The sequence below is a fragment of the Fukomys damarensis genome, unplaced genomic scaffold (assembly GCF_012274545.1).
Source record: "Fukomys damarensis isolate Sample0158 unplaced genomic scaffold, DMR_v1.0_HiC HiC_scaffold_14, whole genome shotgun sequence".
Taxonomy (NCBI): Eukaryota; Metazoa; Chordata; class Mammalia; order Rodentia; family Bathyergidae; genus Fukomys; species Fukomys damarensis.
This window is the reverse complement of record NW_022900926.1, coordinates 3922959-3944260: the sequence shown is the minus strand read 5'-3', so window position 1 is coordinate 3944260 and position 21302 is coordinate 3922959. Positions and strand designations below refer to the sequence as shown.

General features: G+C 43.0%; 1 long non-coding RNA gene and 1 other non-coding gene across 2 annotated transcripts; both read right to left on the bottom strand.

The window, feature by feature from the left end:
• Window positions 1-218: 218 nt before the first annotated feature.
• Window positions 219-1830, bottom strand: LOC117285969. Its single transcript, XR_004517087.1, has 3 exons — window positions 1694-1830; window positions 891-1096; window positions 219-467 (listed from the first exon to the last, which is right to left on the bottom strand). It is a non-coding gene; the product is annotated as an uncharacterized LOC117285969 (long non-coding RNA).
• Window positions 1831-10008: 8178 nt separating this feature from the next.
• On the bottom strand, window positions 10009-10115 carry LOC117286112. Its single transcript, XR_004517222.1, has one exon. It is a non-coding gene; the product is annotated as a U6 spliceosomal RNA (small nuclear RNA).
• Window positions 10116-21302: the final 11187 nt, after the last annotated feature.

Here is a 21302-nt window from a genome sequence, read left to right as displayed (position 1 = left end):
AACAACAGGTGAGTAAGAGGAGGGCCACACAGTGGGCCCCGGCAGTGCTGGCCACTCTTTTGCTGTGAAGGTCTGGCAGGCTTGTACCTCTGTGGGTCTCCGACCTAATGAATCATATGTAAGAAGCCACTTGCGAAAGGAGAACTCATGAAATGAGGAAGAATAAGAATAGTGAAAAGAGAGGGAATGACCAAACATTGATTTTAAAGTGTGGGGAATTTTAGCAAACTAAGCAGAAAGAAAAAAAAACAACAGGTGAGTAAGAGGAGGGCCACACAGTGGGCCCTGGCAGTGCTGGCCACTCTTTTGCTGTGAAGGTCTGGCAGGCTTGTACCTCTGTGGGTCTCCGACCTTGGCTCTGCCAGCTGGGAGCACAAGAAGCCGACAGTGGGTCTCTTGTCCTGGGGATTGGCAGTCTTCCAGCTAAAACGGGAGGCCAATCAGGACACTGAGTTCAAAGGCAAACTCTGAAAAAGTGGGAGAAAGATCACAAAGACAAGAATCAACTTGGAATCACAAGTAAATAGGCAATTGCTGCAGTTGTAGACTTGTGTCCACATTTTGTTGTCTAATATTATCTGATTGATTTCGTACTACTTTGCACTAAAAACTGTGTATCTTCAGAAGCTGGGGAGGTGCTCTGATGTAGCGCTTGCCTGTTGTGTGCAAGGCCCTGGGTTCGATTCTAGCACTGTGAGGGAAAAAGAAAATCTTTCCATTTCACAGATGTTCATATCTTCTTGCCTTTTCTAGCAAGATGGCAACACAAATTCTACCTAAACTGGTGATGTCTTTAAGCAGAAGTCTAGTGTCCTCAGGGTAAATTTCCTCTTAATGACAATTAAGTAATATTTGGTCAAAACTATTTTGCGAAAAGAGACTTTTGATACCTGTTGTTCCCTCTGCAGTGCCTCAGGAAAACCTGGACAGCTTTCCTTCTCATTCAGCATGAGGCAGGGAGTTAATCAGGCCTGGGCTGAAGGCACAACTGCTGTTGTGTGAGATTCGACACACAAAGCCCGCACCACGGTCCTTCCTGCTGCTCCCATGATTCTCCCTGGCCTGCGACGGCATGATGATGATTTTCACTTTCTCTCTGTAAAAAGGGGAACATGCGTTTTTGTTGCATATGCTTTGGTATTTTGTGGACGATTTTGAGGACAAGTATAAGGTTAACAAAAACCTGAAAAAAATGCTTTGTTAAAAAAATCAAAATGATAATTTCTGATTAAATCATGAGTATCTTCCATTATTATCTTTGAAATTAAACTTTTGGGTTAAAACTTTAAGTCACTGTTTCTGTATTTGTGTTATTTGTGCACGGTTAACACACGAGGAACACAGCATCCAGATTGTTCCTATTGGTTACATTAACTGACAATCCAAAAATATACATATTTGTTGCTATCAATTTTTATTTTATGAGCTTTATATTTTAAAGTGAATGCTCCAGAACTCATTTCACTTCAGGGGGATTCTTTATTGACACTAAAAACAAAACTAATATTATTTCATCAAATTATTCAAAACATGAGTAAATTTTAAATTGAAATAAAATGTAACAAAAACAGAAAAAAATGTAATATCTTCTAATAAAATATGATGTTACATTTTAAAAGTACATATTAGTATTTCATGGACAATAGAAAGAACAATATGCATCTAGCAAAAAGCATACGACAAACACGTTTACCAAGTCAATTCCTCAGAAGTTGGTACTCCCTGAAAGCGTGGACTTCCGGGTTTCCGGGGCTGACGGCAAGCCGTGAGGGACAGCAGCGCCTCAGTGCGTGCAGGGCCTGACTTGCGGCTATCGGGCTGCTGCTTGGACTCTGCCATTGAGCAGCTGCTCAGCTGCTCACCAGGGAGTCTTTCCTTTTGGGACAGCGAGAGGAGTAGGAATTTATCCATTATATTGAATCAAAATCTCTCTCCTTGAAATTTCCATTTATTTTTTTCTGGTTCTACCCCTCGTGACTGAATCCCACATGGTAAGATGTTGCCTTTATTATTATTATTATTGTTATTGTTATTGTTGCTGTTATATTATTATTTTTTTAACCCTATTTGAAACTAGCCTGTCTGCTCTACACCAGCCTAAGAGGCGGTGAGGCCAGCTTCACTGCCACCACCAAGACTGGTGTTCAGATCCCATGGGAAAAGGAATTGGAGGGTAAGATATTGCCTTCCGAGACAATTTGTAAATGGCTGCCTATTTTTCTTTCTTTCTGGAAACACAACTTCAATTATATCATTCCCCAATCCCAACCTTTTCAATGGCTGCCCCATTACCTACAGAAGGAGTCCAAGTTCTTTGATTTCTACATTGGGCAGTGACTAATAGGTGATCTCAAAGCCCCTGGATAACTTTTTATTGCTACCTTTTCTGAGGCCTTTATTCCCTGCCCCCCTCCTATGCCAGTTTCCTCTTGATCTGCTGTGATACCTTAGAGAATAAGATCTTTGCTTGTTATAATTTTGCATCCCTACAATTTCCATCTTCTATGATGGACTGTCCTCAATAATAAAACAATAAATCATGGCCTGGCAAATGGATGTGTTCCAGGTGACTTTGATTGGAGCACAGAAAGCAGGACTGTCCCTTCTCTTGCCCTGGACACTAGATTTCTATTAATGCAGCTGAAAGTTTTTACTGTTTTGCAGACTCAGGCATGCTGTGAGTCCCTTCTGACCCTGCCGTCAGCTCTAGCTGCCGATGCTGCTAGCCCTGTACATGTGAGGCTAACCTTAAAAACAAAACAGACAAGCAAACAAAAAAACCCCACAACTACAGAACTTCATGTTTCTAGCTATTAAATTTCTTCTTGTTTTTTCTGCCCCGTGCTGTCAGCCTGTTGAGAATATGTTGAGTCCTGATTCTAACATCTCTTGCATTAGCTCTCTTCTGGTCTGATGTCATGTAAGCCTTCAATACTCACTGTGTCTCCCTCTTTATCCAGCGTCAGCCAAGCATTGAGCATTTGCCCAGCCAAGGGTTCAGGCACAGAGGGATAAGCCTTCAGAGAGCGGGCTGGGTCTCAGTGCCTGTTTGGCAGTCAGTCTATCTGCTATGATGACGCAGTCTTTCACCAAATACCAGGAGACATTTTATTAAGTGTCTTACAGAAGTCACAAGTTCTGCAGAACAAATGGTGATTTCTGCATACCTCGAGAGTGTTAAATTGGCTAAGGACCAACTAACTTCTAGGCACTCTACTAGATATAGCTCAAAATTTACCTTTTCCAACACTATTAATTCTAGTTATTGCCATTGTTATAAAGATGAGAAAACAGCCTTAGAATAGCAAAATATTTGTCAGAGATTTCAAAATTATGCAGTGTGAGGACCAGACTTCCAGCTAATGCAGTGCCCCGTGTGTCCTTGACCCTTCTCTTTGCCCCTTTCCCCAAGCTCAGTCCTATCAGCTCCACTCCAATAGCTGCATCCCAAATCCAAGCTGTCCTCTCTTCTCCTTATCATGCTCCAGCGCTAGGATCAGCATCTCCTCCCTAGACTCTGAGTAGCTCCATGCTCTTTCCCATTTCTGCTTTGCCCCCTTTATTGTCAGCGCTTTGCAGAGCAGCTAAATTAAGCTCCTACAATCCTGAATTGGGTTCTATTGCTTCTCCAATTAAACCTCCTCAAATGGCTTCCCATTGCACCAGAATACTTTAAAAAATCTTTATTAAGTTTATTGATACATTTTAGGTGTACAACACAGTTACATTCATCATTGGGATCTTTTACCTTTACATGACTTGTCTTGGTTCTTATTTTTCCCCATTCCCCAGCCCTCCCTTCAGCCCCAACACATTGTTTTCATGTTTTTCCTTTTTGCATATTTTCTTTTCCCTTTTTCCCTTTCTCCTGCCCCTCCCACTTCCTCTGCTGTTTTAGGCCTTTTCTTCCTATTACACAATATCAATTGTACATTTTGATCCTTATTTACACTTTTAGTTTTTCGCAACAGATAAACTATTCAGTATTTACACATGTGTTCTATTTATTTCACTTAAGAGTATGGCCTCAGTGTGCATCCACTTAGCTGTAAATCTCTCTAGTTTCTCATTCTTTATGGCTGAGTACTACTCCATTTTATAGAAAAACCACACCTCCTTTATCCAGTCTCCAACTGATGGGCAATTGGGATGTTTCCAAGTTTTAGCTATTACAAACTGTGCTGCTATAAACATGGGTGAGCACAGATGACTATGGTATGATTCTTTTCATTCTTTTGGGAAGATAACCAGCAGAGGACTAGCTGGGTCAAATCGGACTTCTTATCCTAGTTGTTTGAGGTATCTCCATATTGATTTCCACAGTGGTTGCACCAGTCTGCACTCCCACCAATAATGAAGAAGGATTCCTATCTCCCCACCATCCTGCCAGCATGTCTTAATAGCAGCCATTCTTTCTGGGGTGAGATGAAATTTCAGTGTTGTTTTCATCTGCATCTCTTGAATGGCCAGTGATGTTGAACATTTTTTCATATGTTTATTTACTGCTTTTACTTCTCTGTCCGAGAAATGTCTGTTCATTTCAGATGCCCATTTTTGAATTGGGTCTGTATGTTTGGGGGGGCTAATTGTTTTGAGTTCTTCATATATTCTAGATAGTAGTCCTTTGTCTGACTGAGGAGCAGCTGGTAAAAATTTGCTCCCACATTGTGGGTTGTCTCTTAGCTCTACTTGTGATTTCTCTGGCAGTGCAGTAGCTTTTCAAAAAGATGAGATCCCAATTGTTGATTCTTTGTGCTAGTTCCCTTGCTACTGAAGACTTGTTCATAAAGTCTTTTCCTGTGCCAATATCTTCAAGAGTTCTACCTAACTTATCTTCCAGAAAGTTTGGTGTTTCTGTTTTAGTATTTATATCTTTAATCTGCTTGGATTTTAGCCTGGTGAAAGATATGGATCTAGTTTTAATTTTTTACAAGTTGAAATCCAGTTTTTCCAGCACCATTTATTAAAGAGAGGGTGTTTCTCTTTCCACCAGAGAGGGTGTTTGGCTCCTTTGTCATAGATGAGGTAGCTGAGTATGTCAGGAGTTGTTTCTGCATCTTCTAATCTGTTCCACTGATCCTTGGATCTGTTTCTTTGCCAGTACCATGAAGTTTTTATCACAATGGCTTTGTAGTATAGTTTCAAGTTAGGGATTGTATACCTGCTGCCATGTCTCTGTTGTCTAGAATTGCTATTGCTATTCTAGGTCTCTTCTGATTTCAAATGAATTCTTGGATTGTTTTCTTTAGTTCTGTGAGATATACTGTTGAGGTTTCAATAGGGACTGCATTGAATCTGTATAGCAGTTTTTGAAGTATGGCTATTTTCACTTTACTGATTCTTCCTATCCAGGATCAAGGGATGTCTTTCCATTATCTTATATCCTCTTCAGTCTCTTTTTTCAGAGTGTGGTAGTTCTCAATGTTAAGGTCTTTTGTTTCCTTTGTTAGATTGATTCTTAGATATTTCAGTTTTTTGGGTGCTATTGTGAAAAGGATCATTTCCCTAATTTCACTCTCACTGAATCTGTTATTTGTGTACAAAAAGGCTATTGATTTTTGCATATTTATCTTGCAACTACCTACTTTACTGAATCTGTTAATTAAGTCTAGGAGTCTTCTAGCAGAGGTTTTTAAGTCTTCTATGTAGAGTATCATATCATCAGTAAATAATGACAATTTCACTTCTTCCTTTCCTATCATTATTGCTTTTATTTCTTTATCTTGTCTAATTGCTGTGGCTAATGTTTCCAAAACTATATTGAACAGGAGTGGTGATAGTGACATCCTTGTCTTGTTCCTGATTTTGGTGTGAAGGTTTTCCTTTTTTTGTTTGTTTACCAATACAAGCCTTTATTGCAGGGACCATTAGCCGGGCCACCTCTGATCAAAGAAGAGAGAGCAACATAGCCTCAACAGGGAGCACTTTTTATAGGACTGGGCTGGGGCTTATAGGAGCTGGGGGGGTGGATTGAGTGATGTAGAGGCTAAGGATTGGGGGAGCTTGTGACATCACTAGGAGGGGCTTCTCTCTCAACAGGAAAAGAGGCATAATGGGAAGAAGGCTGTCCTTTAGTGGGAGAAGCCATATGTTCAGGTGAGAAGCAGGGCATTATGGGAAGAAGGCTATTCTTTTTATGTAGCGGCCATCTTTAGGAAAGAGAAATTTAACATTCCAGGCTTTTTTTTTTATGGATTTTGGACAAAGGTGTCTTCTTCTGGAGCTGCTTCAAGCTGACAAAGGGGCAAAGGTTGGGGCTAAAGCTAGATATGTTGGGGGCAGCGGCTTCCCTCTAGTGAGGGAAGATGGATCTTCCCTCTGCCACAGTGGCTGGTACCCCATCTTGACGAGTTCCGTGACTGACTGGTTGGTAAATGTTCTCATGCGTTCCTGTAAGAAATTTTGAAAACAGCGAAACAGGCATGGGCCTACCATGGCCAGAAGACACACACAGGTCAGTGGGCCTAATAAGGGAAGTAGCTATGGCATAATCTGTTAGAGCCAGGAGTAGTCTTGGGTCATTCCCCATGTACCCCATTGTTTCTTAAAGTTTTTGATGCATTGTTGTAATTCTTTAACCTTTCCCTTGACTATGCCTGATTAGTTAACAAAATAGCAACAGTCTTCACCTAGAGCCTGGCATGTTTCCCTTTGGACTGCTGTTAGCATGTTGAGGGCATGTCTGTTTGGAGCATGCCAGCTGCTAGGGAATTAATCTGGTCCTAGACTGTGTTTAGGGATTGGCTTTTTTTATCTATGTCTTCTGAGGTCTCTGTTGATAATGTCGGATAGAAATGTGTAGAGGTAGAAATGCCTGCTATACCCGTTGCCATGCAGTGAGGACCCCCGCTTCAAGAAGGGGACCAGGAGGAGGGCCGCCCTCTTGTTCATCTTTGACCAAGGGAGGATCCTTTCAAACATCTGGGTTTCCATATAGATGGTCAAGAGGGTCGTAGAAACACTATGCAACAGAAAATTTCAGATTGGTTGAGGCATCAGAATGCCTCCTGGCTGCACATGACGCATAGGCCATTGGACAGGCAGACAGGGTGCTCTTCTGAGATACAGAGGGAGCAAGCAAGGCAAGTGATGTTGTCACTTTGCCCCGTGCATGTCAGGTTAGTGGTTTGTGTAGGGAAAGGGAGACCCAAAGTGAAGGGTCCCAGAACTGTGGATAAATTGTCAGTATGTGAGACAGACAGGTTAAAATCTAGGGGGACAGGAATTGCAGTGAATACGTGGGGGCAAACAGACATAAACATCGAACAGTCTGAGATATTGACAGGCAGATAGTGGGGGTGGTACTGAATAGGTGTAGTCTTTTTTGAGACTGGGTATCTGGTCTACCACTTGGAGAGCTTTCCCTTTATAGGGAGGTGGAGTGGTGGGCCTCGAAAGTCTCTCTATCACTAGTACCTGTTCATTGACTGCCTCTTTTGGTTATTCTTTCTTGCTGGGTATTTAAGACCAAGTTAAAGTGAGACCTGTATTAATCAATATGAACCTCTTGCTATCTGTCAAGGTCAGTTAAGTTTCTTTAGGCATTATTTTGGAACCATGCATCGAGCCTCTCAGCTCTTCTGTCAGTGTCAGCCAGTAGGATGGGTCATGGCCTTGCTTGACCAAATTGCTTTCAGTGAAAGTGTGGGAGATTTTTTTCTCTTGGTGACCCTCCTTTGGCACGTGTTACATTTGTCCTTTGGTGTCTAGCAATCTCCCTGCTCAGGAGGTTTGGTGACTTACCAAAGATGTAAGTTGTTGTCCAAAAGGTTCCTTCGTACCTTGGATCTTTGATGACCTTGGAGGGTGAGGGCCAAATATTGGCAGTCTTCTTAGCCCAGTTACCTTTTAGTGTTGGTTTTTGACCTTTGGTGGTTAAACACCCAGAAGAGAAGATCAGTGACATCAGTAGTATAGTAGGAGCTTAACTATCATAACTTTATCTGGATAGCAAACACCCTGTAATCTAAAATATAGTTAGAGGACTGTTATTTTTTATCAATCACAGTTGTTCTAGTAATTGATTTCCTGTAGAATATTAGCAGAAAAAACTTGGAATCAGGAGCTACACGTAATAATAATATTTTACCATGACAATCATGATGACATTATCTTTGCAACAAACTTAGATATGTATTTTAGTATAAAATAGACATTGTTAAATGTATTTATTCCCCTCTAAAAGCACATACAAACAAAAAACCAAAAAACTCTTACTTAAATTATTAACTTTTAATAGGATGCCATCTAAGGAAAGTGTATGGGCCTACAAATGTACTTGTAATCATGGGTAGGTGGAGTGGAAGAGAAGGGCGAATACCTGGATCAAAAGGTTATTGCCATAAACAATATGCTGGAGGCCTGTATAGGCAGACAATATGAATATATTTTGTGCACCAAAAAAGTAGTAATAATAGTTATTATAATTATACAAAGCCTTATTCCTGTAATGTAACTCATACCAAAAAGATCTTTTTTAATAACACCTTATTTTTCCACAGAAAATACATTTTGACGATGACCAATATAAACATATCACAATAACATATTTAGAACTCAACCCTTTGATGATAACCAATGTAAACATTTTATAACAGCATATTTAGCAATGATTATTGGGAGTATGTCTTAATTATCTTGACAGTTTTGTTTAACTTGTAAAATCAGGTTGTAGCAATTAACAATTTATTTGTAACCAATAAAATACTCACACACACACACACAGACATACACACACATATATATGCAATATATATGCACAGCTAGCAACCTGGGAGAAAAGGAGGCCATGCCTTTAAAAACATTTATCAAAAATACAATTGGACAGAGCCAGGCATGGTGGCACATGCTTGTAATCCCCGTACTCAGGAGGCTGAGGCAGGAGGATCACTGTGAGTTTGAGACCAGCCTGGGCTACATAGTGAGTTCCAGGTCAGTCTCAACTACATAATTAGATAGACACAGGCAAACATATAAGACAACTTATGAAATTAGCATGCACTCAAATATATTTGGCCAATTGAATTGTAACATCTCTTAACTAAGACTAGTCAAAACTTTTGCAGGTCAGTTAACAGAGATATCTTGTAATTAGAATCAGAAGGAGTAAAAGCATATATAACAGTAGCATAATCTTGTGTTATAGTAATTGTCAGAAGTCTGTAAGCAGAAAGTACAGAAAAGTTCAAGCTAATCCTGTAATTATAATTTAACAAATTGCAATGTAAAAGAAATGTTTCAAATACATTGATTAAACATCTGGAAACCAAACACCAATCATACATTATTTTAAGTGGAAGATGAAAGATACATTTGTCAATTAGCCAGAATATATACACACACACATTTTTTTTTAAAGATTTTCCTGCCTGGCCGAATATCACAGCTGATTTTACTATGGAGCAAGCAGTCTGTAGCCAGCACTGGGCTGTGACCTAGTATTTGGTATTTGAGCACTGATCTTAAACATTACATTTTCTTTGAATTGTTTTGAAACCTTATATTTCATTTTACAGTATTTATATAGAAAATAATACATGGAATTTCTTGGTAATACAGCCTGCCAAACAAGTTGTTAATATGTAAATAGGCAGGGCCAGGAGAGGATTTTACTTTTTTTTTGCAGAGTCTTGCTTTCCTCTCTCTTTCAAGGAAGCTGGGAAGGAAGAGCAAGCAAGGAAGTGGTTGTTAACTCACTCGCCTGTGTGGGAGGGGCTGGAGGAGCAGGGAGAGAGCGGGTGTGTGGTGGAGAGACACAAGATGGCGGAGGTGAGGAAGAATACAAGATGGCGAAGGTGAGGAAGGGTCACAAGATGGCGGAGGTGAGGAAGGGTCACCAGATGTCAGAGGTGAAGAAGCACGTGAGGAGATGGAAGAGCTGTCCTGGTTATAGGGTAGGGGAGGGTGAGCAGTGCGTATTGGCCAGATTGAAGTGGGAGTTGGGATGGGTGGAGGATGGAGTTTGGGCTAGAAGTACCTGAGAGGGAGAACAGGTTTGACAGAGGGAGGAAAAATACAGAACGTTTCACGCATTTGCATCTTATCCTTGCACAGGGGCCATGCTAGTCTTCTCTGTGTTGTTCTAATTTTAGTATATGAGCTGCTGAAGAGAGCACAGTTTTCAGTTTTTCACCATTTAGTATGATGTTGGCTGTTGGCTCTTCATAGATAGCCTTTATCAAGTTGAGATAAAATCATCTATTCCAATTTTCTCTAGGGGTTTTATCATGAATGGGTGTTGAATTTTGTCAAATGCTTTTTCTGCATCTGTTGCGATGATCATACGGTTTTAGTCCTTGAGTCTGTTAATACAGTGTATTACATTTATTGATTTACATTTGTTGAACCATCCTTGCATCCCTGGGATAAATCCGACTTGGTCAGGGTGTATGATCTTCTTGATGATCTTCTGTATTCTGTTTGCCATTGTCTTATTGAGAATTTTTGCATCTATATTCATTAGGGAGATTGGCCTGCAATTCTCCTTTTTGGTTGGGTCTTTCCCTGGTTTTAGAATCAAAGTAACACCTAGTTCCAGGAATAAATCTGGAAGTATTGCTTCTCTTTCAATTTCACTAAAAAGTTTAAAGAGTAGTGGCAATAGTTCTTCTCTAAATGTGTTGGTATGGACTACATGCTCCCAGAGGAAGTTGCCTTCTGCTTACCCTTTTGACTCATCTCCTATCTTGCTTTCCCTTTTCTACACTGTAGCAGCCCCATCAATTTCTCTTGATTTTCCTGGGTTACCACCAAACATCTCTCTAGAAGGTGGCTGTCACATATATTCATGCAGCTGGCTCTTTCTTACATTACAGTCACAGTTCACACATCCTTTGTCCAAGAAGACTTCTCGTACTTGTTTGTCTAATATCGCTTCTTCTTAGTTGCTTTGTTATTACTGTGAACTGTGTTATTTTATTCACATATTATTGATCCCTAAAATGTCTCTACCCTTAAAACTCAGCTCGTTAACTCAGTCCAGTCAGCTGGTAGACTCTTGAGAAATACTGGTTACATTAGTGGAATGACCGATTTCACATTGAACCAAGTTAAAAGGTATGTCTTCTTTAAAAAAAAACAAACCCAAACATTTATTTAGAAACTAGCCATGTATATAATAATTTAGATTAGAAAGAAGGGAAAAAACAAGGCCTGGGTAGACTTTTTAAAGACACCACATTTTCCATCAGTGACTCACAAGCACAAAGGGAAAAAAAACCATATCAAGAAGGAATGCACACCCTGACAGCATTTGAAATACCAGAAAGTGTCACTTCTGGCAGACAAATAATAGGAAACAAGGGCAAGTGGCCATGATGAGTCGGATGAGAATGTCGGCAGAGGGGTCTGCGGACATAGCTTTCTCAAAGGCAAAGTTTTAAATCTTTCCTCAGTAAACATCATGCATCAACCTCTATAGCTCTGATTATATAATCACGGGCATTAGCATCAGTGATGACAGCTCTCAAGTGATTTTCTACTAGGCTGATTTATTTAAAAAATCACATTCTGTAACTCCAGGAACTAAGGAGAAAATTATTTTCATTCTGTCCCTTATTAAAGGCTTAAATATATGTAAATATCCATAAATCTTAGGTAAACTATTATAGCTACTTATTAAACTTCCACATGTGGCAAGATGTTATTTATGTCTAAGGGTTTATTTAATAAAAAATACTTTTTTTTCATTAGAGAGCTCTTAGGGGAAATCTTGAACATTTTTTCCAAATGTGTATTTTATTATTCAAAATGTGCCATATACTTGTTTGCTCCCCAGCACAGGCTACTACCATTCCTGGCACGTTCTTTCCTGTTAGCAAAATTGTGCTAATAACCAAAGATATTTTACTGTTATAAACACAGCTGTGATTAAGGCAAGCCCTGTTGTATCCTAGCGCAGAAGAGAGTAGAAATCTGAGATGTAAATAAATAGACAAACGTGAAGGGAACCAAAGAGGATGACTGGGACAGACTCCCACTGCGTCTGAAAGCAAGAAGGAAACAACCGTGCTGACATCCTGGAGCACAGGCATCAGCTGGAGGGATGAAAAGACCCCCGTAAAGAACAAACTTGACTCATTTCAGATGCACAAGGAAAGCTGGAGGGGTTCATCAGGCAATGGAGGTTTTGAGTAAAGGATGTTTCCGGGGATAAAGCAATGCGAATTCAGACAAGGCAGTACCTTCTTTCTCTGGTAAATGGCAGAACTGCAAAGGGAGCATATTCTCCTTACCCTTAGAGGAGAGCGGACTGTTAATAAATTACAAGCCTTCACTTTACTGGTCGCAGTAATTGGAGGTAAAACAAAACAAAAACCTAGACATCCCTTGAAATAGACAGATGGTCATAACAACATTATCACAGCGGTTAGAATGTACACAATTATAATTACAGTAGCCCAAGATCCAAAGCAACTGTCACCTTCTCCGTGAAGAGTTCTCTGAGTCCTCCCCTGATACACATACAGGATCCTTTGGGCAATGTCCTCTCTGTACCTCTACTCTAGCAGTTATCCTTAATTTCCTTGTTCAAAGCACCCGCACTCCAGGGAAAAATGACAGACACCTGGCTTGTCTTGTTTGTGTTGGTTCTGGTCAGAATGTGCACAATTACAATCACAACACCCATTGCATCTTATTCTCGCTGCCGTCCACTGGTGCCCAGGATGGACATTACGATTTTCAGCTTTTTAGATTTCTGTCTTACTGATTTTTAGCTTCGCATTTACTGCCGCTGTCCTCAGTGTCATCGCAATTTTAGTTCTTGGCCATTTCAGTGACCATGATGGTCATCCCTGGATACTGGGCTCAGAATCTGGTGTATGTCAACTGTCCAGTCCACTGGCAGGGCCCTCAGTGCCACTGTCCATAGCTGCCCTGCACCCTCTGGGATGGCTTCGCTGTCATGGCTCTGATGGTATCACTGACACATCAGGCAGAGGTGGATTTCTGGAAGCTGTGCTCTTAAAGACTCAGGGGGGTTGTAGCATAGTCAGTACCCCCAACTCCTCAGACATCCACACAGAGAACCATGCTCCCATTGACTGGGCATGCTGCAGTGACAGGGAGTTTCCAGGTAGTATCTGTGTCCAAGATAAGGGAAGTAAGGGCCGGGGATTTAGCTCAGCGGTTCCACCTCCTGCCTCCCAAGCACGAGGACCCGAGTTCGATCCCCAGTACCAAAAAAAAAAAAAAAAAAAAAAAAATGATAAGGGAAGTAGGCTTGGAGACAGCCATTTGTCTGGGGACCCCACTTCCACACCTTGGGCGCTGGGGCCAGGGGGATTCCTTGCTGTGGGGGCTGTGCTGAGCTGTGCAGTTTTCCACATTCCACACCTTGCGTGGCTGTGACTGAATGTGTCTGTCCTTGCCCAGTGCCTTCTGGGGAAGGGGGATAAATTACTCCCAGTTGAGACCACTCATCTAAAAGCTTACTGAGCTGTGATCACACGGCCTTTTAGCTATTAAGAAGAGCTGAAATGGACCTTAGAAAACTGCTTTCCCTTTGTGAAATGAAAGACAGTGTGGGCCCTCGAAACACAGGTACAGAGTCCAAGTGTAGGTGTCAGGAGGAGTTGCCAGGCACCCACGCCTTGCTTGAGCAAATAAATAGTAGAATGGCATTTTTTAAAAAGGTCTTAAAAGCTTTTTACCCTCCGACCAATGACAAGTTAGATTCTCCACCCCCGCTCCCCATGTTTTAAAAGTGTATTTCCTGTCTGCAGTGAAGTAGGACATGAAAGATTCACCAGAGAAAATGCAGAGCCTGAACCTTTCAGCCACGCCCAAGTAAACACTTACGTTTCCTTTCCTTTTCCAAAACAGATGCAGCTCAGCCCGAAGTTTATCTTTTCTTCATTTGGAATTTTATTTTTGTGCCCACATCACAGGAAAAGCGAACTGCTAATGAGAAAGGCAGCCTCGGTAGGGCAACATAAGGCATTTATTACAAACAAATTCCGGATAATTAGCTGAGGCCATCATGAAATGTTCAGAGTGGGAGAGGGCTGCATGTCAGCAGGAGGCCGAGCCATTAGGGGTGATCTGTGAAGCTTTTGTGAGTCCCCCAGGCCCTGTTACAGGTGGTTCATATTTCTGAGCACTGAAGCCTGAGAGATGAATGGAAAAATTTTTCTTAACATTTTCCACTGCCCAGCCTTCTCTTGAAAAACCCTGCACCGACTGGGGAAACGGGTTCATTATAACTTCTCCACCGAGACAAAGCCCTGGCCCAGTCTTATTGCCCCTTGGCTCTCAACAGAGAGTTTTCTTTCGTACATTTCCCTGGTATAGAATTTCTCTTTGAAAAAGTGTGTAGCTATTTTGTAGTACAGACTGGGATGTGTTACTGAGCTTTGAAAATACTTGAGCCCTTAAATCAACGTTTATATTTATAAGGCCTGAGAAAGATACTTCATATTTTAAAAGAAAAAGATTATATGTATGTATACAGTGCACATGAAATGCCTCTAATCTCTGCCAATAGTCACAGGAGAGAAGAGTTAGATAAACATGTTTCTTTTAATGTTTCATCTGAATAAAAAGCACTGAGTATGTAATAAAATGTATTTAATTATTCAAATTAATATTATAAGGAGTAATTTAGATGATAAATGTCAAATACACAGAAAGCCAGAAATCAAAACACGAGTGATCTATTGCCTGCACCTGAACTGTAGGGAGAAGAGGTCAGTGGTGCTGCCACCTGCCTCAAAAGGGCAAGGTCCCGAGCTTGATCCCTGGTACAAAAACAAAACAAAACACAACAAAAACCCTGGCAACATTGTCTCTCCTATTGAAATTATGCTCTTGTGCTCCAGGAGCCCTCCGTGTACCTTCCGATTTTGGTAAAACTAGCCTTAGGGTTTCTTTCCAGTTACAGGCTGTTGTCCCTCCCAGGCCTCACTTTTTCCTCTCTGTCCTCTGCAGAAGCCACACCCTTCTTCTTTCAGCGCAACTCGCCCTCAACATCTCTCTGATATTAATTAATACACGCTATTCCTGACTCCTAAATCTGGCTGGATCTACAGCGGAGCTGGGTTCTCAGAGGTTTTCATGAAGCATAGCCCTGGCTCCCAGACGGGAATCCCTGGAGGAGACCTCAGGGCAGGGGTGCAAGCCGGGCTTCCAGATGCATGGAGGATTTCAGAGAAAGCAGGACTGAAAGGAGTAGGAACCTGCCCATTATGTTGTCTTTCCTTTCTTTCTTCCTTCCTCCTTCCTTCCCTTCTTCCATGTTTTTCTCTTCTTTTTCCTTTAAAACAATTTTTGGTAACACCAACTTTGAGCTTTGTAAGCTTTGCATTAAAAAGGTGGGCACGGCGTCTGTAGGACCCAAGTGTGGGCTCGGCTTGCCTTTCTGGGCTGCACTTTCTGCACCACGGCCCCCACCCGTCTCTGTCCTCCGAAGTCCTTTCTCTCTGAGCAGCAGACGTTTCTGCTGGGATGATAATTGTGTCCCCTCAGTCCCGCCTTCCGATGCTCTCCGTTCCTTCCGGGGCGAAGTCCTGAGAGCGGCATACTTCAGCCTGGTCTTCTGCAAACCCCAGTCCCCTGCAGCCTCCTTCCTGCCGATCCCCGGTGTCCTCTCTGGGCTCAGGGGCCCGAGCACTCACAGTTCCTCAGATGTATCCTGACGGCTCCACGAGGACAGCTGATCTTGCCCAGAGAACTTTACGGGTCTGACTTGATTTAAACTCCAAGCAATGCTTCTAAGCAAATGCTGTCATCAGCGCTTGCTGAAAATGAGGAACCTGGGGCACAGAGTAACCAAGTGACTTGTGGAAGATCACGCCGATGGCAGAGTCTGCAGAGGCCAGGATTTGAACACAGCCCTCTGTCTTCTTTTATTCTTCCCTGTGCTCACATCTGGCTGACACAGTTGAATTCACTCTCGAAAATCTAGCCTTGTCTCAGTGCCTCTTCCAACCCCGCTGCGACCTCTCGGGACACGTTAGTAGGGCCTCAGGGCCTCTACCGTCCTTTAAATGGCCATCAGATTCCAACTCGAGGACATGTATTTCGGTAACTACACGATTTCTCTTCATTTAGACCAGGTTCCAAGTCTTGTTTGTTTGTTTATTTAAAAAAAACAGCCCACGGCACTGTTTCATCTACTGAGTGAATTAATAAGGAGGTTAACTGAGCCTTCTGTACTTCTGAGGGACGACTTACCCTGGGCCAAGCTCGAAACCACCGAAAAACTTTGTAGTAATATGAAGGGCAGAACGATGACAGTTTTTCTTCTTTTGTACTTTTGGCTTATTTGCATTACAATCTTGTTTTTTTTGGTTTTTTTTCTTAAAAAAAGAAAGGCCTGCCAGGATTATTTAGATTTTTTTTTTTAATTGAGGATCTAAAATATTAATAAATCTTTGTGCTCATAAAATATTATCTGAAACTGAGGAAGATGCTCTCTTTTAAGTTAGATACTTTAACCGAGATGTGGAAGATAGTAAAATTCCTACGTGTTTACCTGGATCTGTGTCATGTGGTCCTGTGTTTCCCGGGTGGGGCGTCCGAGGCCAGGCTGGGTCACTGCTGCGCGGGACGGCAAGGGCCTCGCTCTGACTTAGACGTTAGCAGCTTCGGCGCTGGTCCTGTTTCATCTGCCCACAGTGGGTGACTTCAGGATAAATAGCTTCAGGCTTGCAATGTACACAGCTCCCTGGATCAAAGGCAGACTCTTGAACGGCACCCAGAAGCGCACCGGCTGCCCTCGCAGGGAATCGGATTCCTCTGCGGGACCTGGTCTTGTGCATCCGGAGTCGCGCCGCTCCGGCCCTGGCGCCCTGGAAAGCACCACAGCTACGGCTGCAGCCCTTCTGGTAGAGAGGGAAGACGGCGTCTAGGCGAACTGCTCCGAGAGGGTTGGTGTGGGTTTTCGTTACAGTCATCGGCAAGACTGCAGGATTTAACATTAAACAGCTGTGTTGCGTGTTCAAAATACGGCTGTGCACCAAAAAGGACCATTTCAGAGTCAGAGAAAAAGTGTTGACTGTCGTTGTCAGGGCCCCCAAGGCTCCACTCCCTCTTCTCCCTCAGAGACGTGCGTTTCCAGCCAGCTACCTGATGGGAGAATGGTATTTTTCGCTCTCAAATCAAAAATTTAAATATAATAATTTTTGAAAGGAAGATTTCCAAAGAGAGAAGGAGTAAGAAAGCCTGTCTCTAAGCCTGAGAATTATGGTGTCTCCCTGGAAAATTTAGGAACAGTTTCGCAGAATCAGAAGGCCCACTACGGACTGCATGTTAAACGTGAACCTTGTGGGTACAGACGGCCAGCTGGACTGCGAGGCTTTAATTAATGGTGCCTGGGTTTCATCACCCTGGCTAACGCCATCTCTTGTTTGGGCCTTGCTTTCTTCAGAGATCTCATCTTGCTTTTTCTTTCCTCACTGTAGTGCAGCCTTCATCTGGCCAGCTGGGGCCTGGATTCCGGTGACGCCCGGAAAACCCTCCCTGGAAGCAACGTGAGCATCTGGCTTCCGTGGGCAGATAAGACTCACAGAGAGGACGGCGGGCTCGCACTCAGGCCAGAGCGCCTGCTTGTGTTAGCCGGGTGCATCGTCGCTTTAGTCTGTCCCTCACGCCGGCATGGGTAAGGGTCGCCGTGTGTCAGCCGGTGGATGAGAGAGTGGAGCGGGAGGCGAGTGGGGACAGCATTCGCATTTCTCACAGATAAGGAGATGTGCAGCACAGAAAGAAAGAATCCAAGAGGGGCGAGGTTGGTCCTCCCTCGCGTGGCCTTCAGTTTGCTTTCTGGACCCAGCCCCACCTCTGACTTAGACGCTCACTCCTGAACAAGTGCTGTTTCATCGTTTCTGCAAGCGCCCGTGGTCACTGGAACTGGCCTGGGCCTGGTAACTCGAGGAGGGCGGCAGGAAGGGAGGCAGTGGCCAGGGCCCTGCAGCCCGACCACTGCCACAGCAGACGCCTCCATCCCAGCTGGGGCTCTGCTCAGCCTGACCTGGACTGCACAGGGGGTGAAGTCACAGAGAATCCAAACCTTTTATTTATGAAGCAGAAATGAGGCGAAATGTTTTGTCTTTGGCTGAGAGTTAAAGTATCCAGCCAGAGCTTTGGCTCCCAGTCCCTGTGGCTGCCCCGTGAGTGTCCCCTCCCATCCCCTCCCTTATCACCAGGATGCTGGGAGGCCCAGGGCACACTGGGAAGAGCACTTGGGTCTCCTGGTCATCATGCAGTCACTGTGACCTGTGCTGGCCCCATGGTCACGACCCAAGACAGCTCGTGTGGGTTGGATGTGTTCTTCCTTGTGTGGCATTTTTACCTAGAGCACAGACCTAGGAGAGTGACGCGTGACGGCTGGGCCTCTCCATCTGAACCTTAAGAGAACCAGGCCTGGCCTTCTTGGCTGTCACTGAGAAGCCACCTTCTCTGTGCTCACACTGTCTCCAGAGCTCCGCACACCTGTCCTGCCCGAAGGAGCAGCTGATAGGGCTCGCAAGGGCCTGGGCCTCCACCCTGTCCTGGGCCGCTGCAGACAGGAGTTTGTCCATGACCTGCCCCTGAGCTGCCCGATTTAAACAGCCCAGAAAAGGTACGAAGGGCCCTGCAAATCAGCGCATGCAGCAGGCTCACTCGGGCTTTTCCCAGCTTGGATCTCTCCTCCACATCCTGGTAGGTGACGGGCTCAGTTCCCATCACATCCCAGAAAGGCGCTCTGTATCAAAAAAAACGGGAGCCCCCCCGGCCCCCAGTCCCCAGCAGCCATCCCTGACCGGGTGACTGGAGCCACTGCCTTATAATCTTGAATCTCAGTCTTTAACCCACCAAATGGAGAAACTTTGAGATGATCAAACACCATATTACTTACAAAAATGATGCACAATCCCCAAAAAAGCATTGGCTGCCCGTAATGATGATAATCACACTTTAGGAGTTATTTACCTGGATTACTTCAGTGTATTTGGCAAGTGTACTTTGAGGATTATCTATTCCATTCCCAGAAAAATGCAACTGCACTGCTTTAGTGTGATCTGTGAGCTCGGAGAGCTGGGCACGTTGCACCCCAAGAAGAGGGACCGTGGAGCGGCTGTGAGCCCACTTGCCTGGCATGTGTGAGGACCCGGGTATAGTTCTGTGCTGAACAAAGAGAAGATAAAGAATGATTCTCATTCTGCCTGATTGGGCTCAGGGTATAAAGAGAAGGGCACTTTCTTAAATTGCAGCTTTTAGGTGTTGGTTCCATTTTAGATTTATAACCATAATACAACTGAAGGACCAAAAGTTTCGAACCTGAAATGTTTACGCTTTTGAGATGCTTAATGACCTTTCCTGCGTGGAGTGGAGAGGATATCAGCTTGGAGAAAAATAACAGAATGTCCAGAAAGGAATGTGTGAAATATCCTCTGCAGGTGCACGCAGCTTGTGATGCTTCCTGTCGTTCCTCCAAATATTTCTGCACTGAAGGATACAGAGAAAAACAAATGACAGCGAGATGCGCGGTTGTGCTTCCTGACTTGCCTGTTGTGTAACGTTGCAGACTAAGAAAACAGTGGCGGGGGTTTAGAAAAGGCACTGCTCTTGCCGTTCTTAAGGCCTTCTCAGACAAGCGCAAGCCCCAGAGCTTCTCCACTCCCAACGACTTCCTAAGTTTTTTTTTTATTCAAGTGGTTTTAATGTTATCAGGGGATCTCATAATAAAAATGTCCTTATTTCCTATGAAGCATATCTGTCTGAGAATGTCCTGAGAACATTAATTAAACCATTTTCCTGAGCATCACCCTAAACAAACAACTCAGATTCTCCAAGGAGTAATGGTGTCTGTTTAGGGTTAGCATTGCAAGGGAGTTCATGCGTGTAGTAAGCCTTGGGCGTATCTGAGGGGTTTGAGACAAAGGGAAGGACAATTGAATGAGACATTTGGGGACAACTATCCTGTGGGGGCAATGACTAGTGACAAGAGTGTGCCAGTCTGAAGCGGGAGAGACTGTCCCTGCAGATGTCCCTGCGGAAGGGCTTCCGCGTTGGGTGTGGTGACCTCCATACGAGCCAATGGCCTGCTGAGCAACCACTACCATCAGGCCCTGCTGCGTGAGAACACTTTCCTCATAACTCTTGGCTTTTTTAAATTTTGTTAGGGTTGACACAGCAGCTCCATTGTAGTTCAGACAGATTCCGCATGTCTTTCATAAGAGTCTTCCACAGCCCTGAAAACCCAGTCTCACCACTGAAGGCTGTTGAGCAACCCAACTGCTGACCTTGCTCATGACCGGATAGGGAGCCCTGTGGGTCTGGAAGACTGTGGGGAGGACTTCAGCCATGGGAGCAGTGATTCTCCTTGGACTTCGTCTCTGTGTTTTCCTTCAACCTTTCCAGAGTCTTCCTCTATCTCCTGGCCCCAACAGCCATGTTAGTATATTTGTTAGATGTATAATATTAGATCAACAATTTCTTCATTGCTTTCTTTTTCCATCCCAGCTTTCCACCCTTTTCTTAACTTTCTCTACTCTTTCATCATCTACTTCTGTCTTCTTCCTTACTTGTGTACAAGGCTTCCAGGCTTTGAATTACATTAACCCTACATACTCCAGGTACTGAGTTAATTCACATTCCACCCCATTAAACAGTGCCTTTGTGAAAAAAATCAAAAGACTTTTCCAATCCACAAAAATGCTTTTATTTATCACTGTCCTTAACAAAACAAAATTGATGAGCTAGTATAGATGAATTAGAAGTAGTTGGATTAAATTTCTCTATCTTTGTATTACAAATATATACATGTATATTTCTTAAATTATGGGAAAATTTCTTTGGCAAAATATTTTCAGAATTGGAAGAAATGTTGGATAGTCTAGCTCCAAACACTAGTGATTTTATAGCCCTGTTGATGTGAAACATTTAGTGCCTTCTCATTTTGGGGATACAAATCAAATAAATGAATACTCATAATAGTTGCACTTTCTTTTTGAAATAGTCCATGCCTGTTTGATGCCATAAAATTCCACTATATTATCCACCTTAACAGGAAGAGACTAAATAAATAAATCTCAGCAAGAATTTCTTCTGTCTGTATCAAAAAAATACTATAATTGACAAGCGAGATTTTACCTACATTCTCACATCTCTAAGAAAGACACTGTCATCTGATGAAAAGAACAAGTGGTTTGGAATGTAACAGGTCTGTATTTGACCAGTAGTCTTGCCATTTACTGCTAGTCAGTAAGCTTTTACCTTGACGATGATCAGTTTTCTCATAAGTAAAAAGAATGGCAAAAGAGCTCAAAAAAATTGTAGTTAAGATTTAAGTTTTAGAAAATGGATTCCCATAAAATCCCATT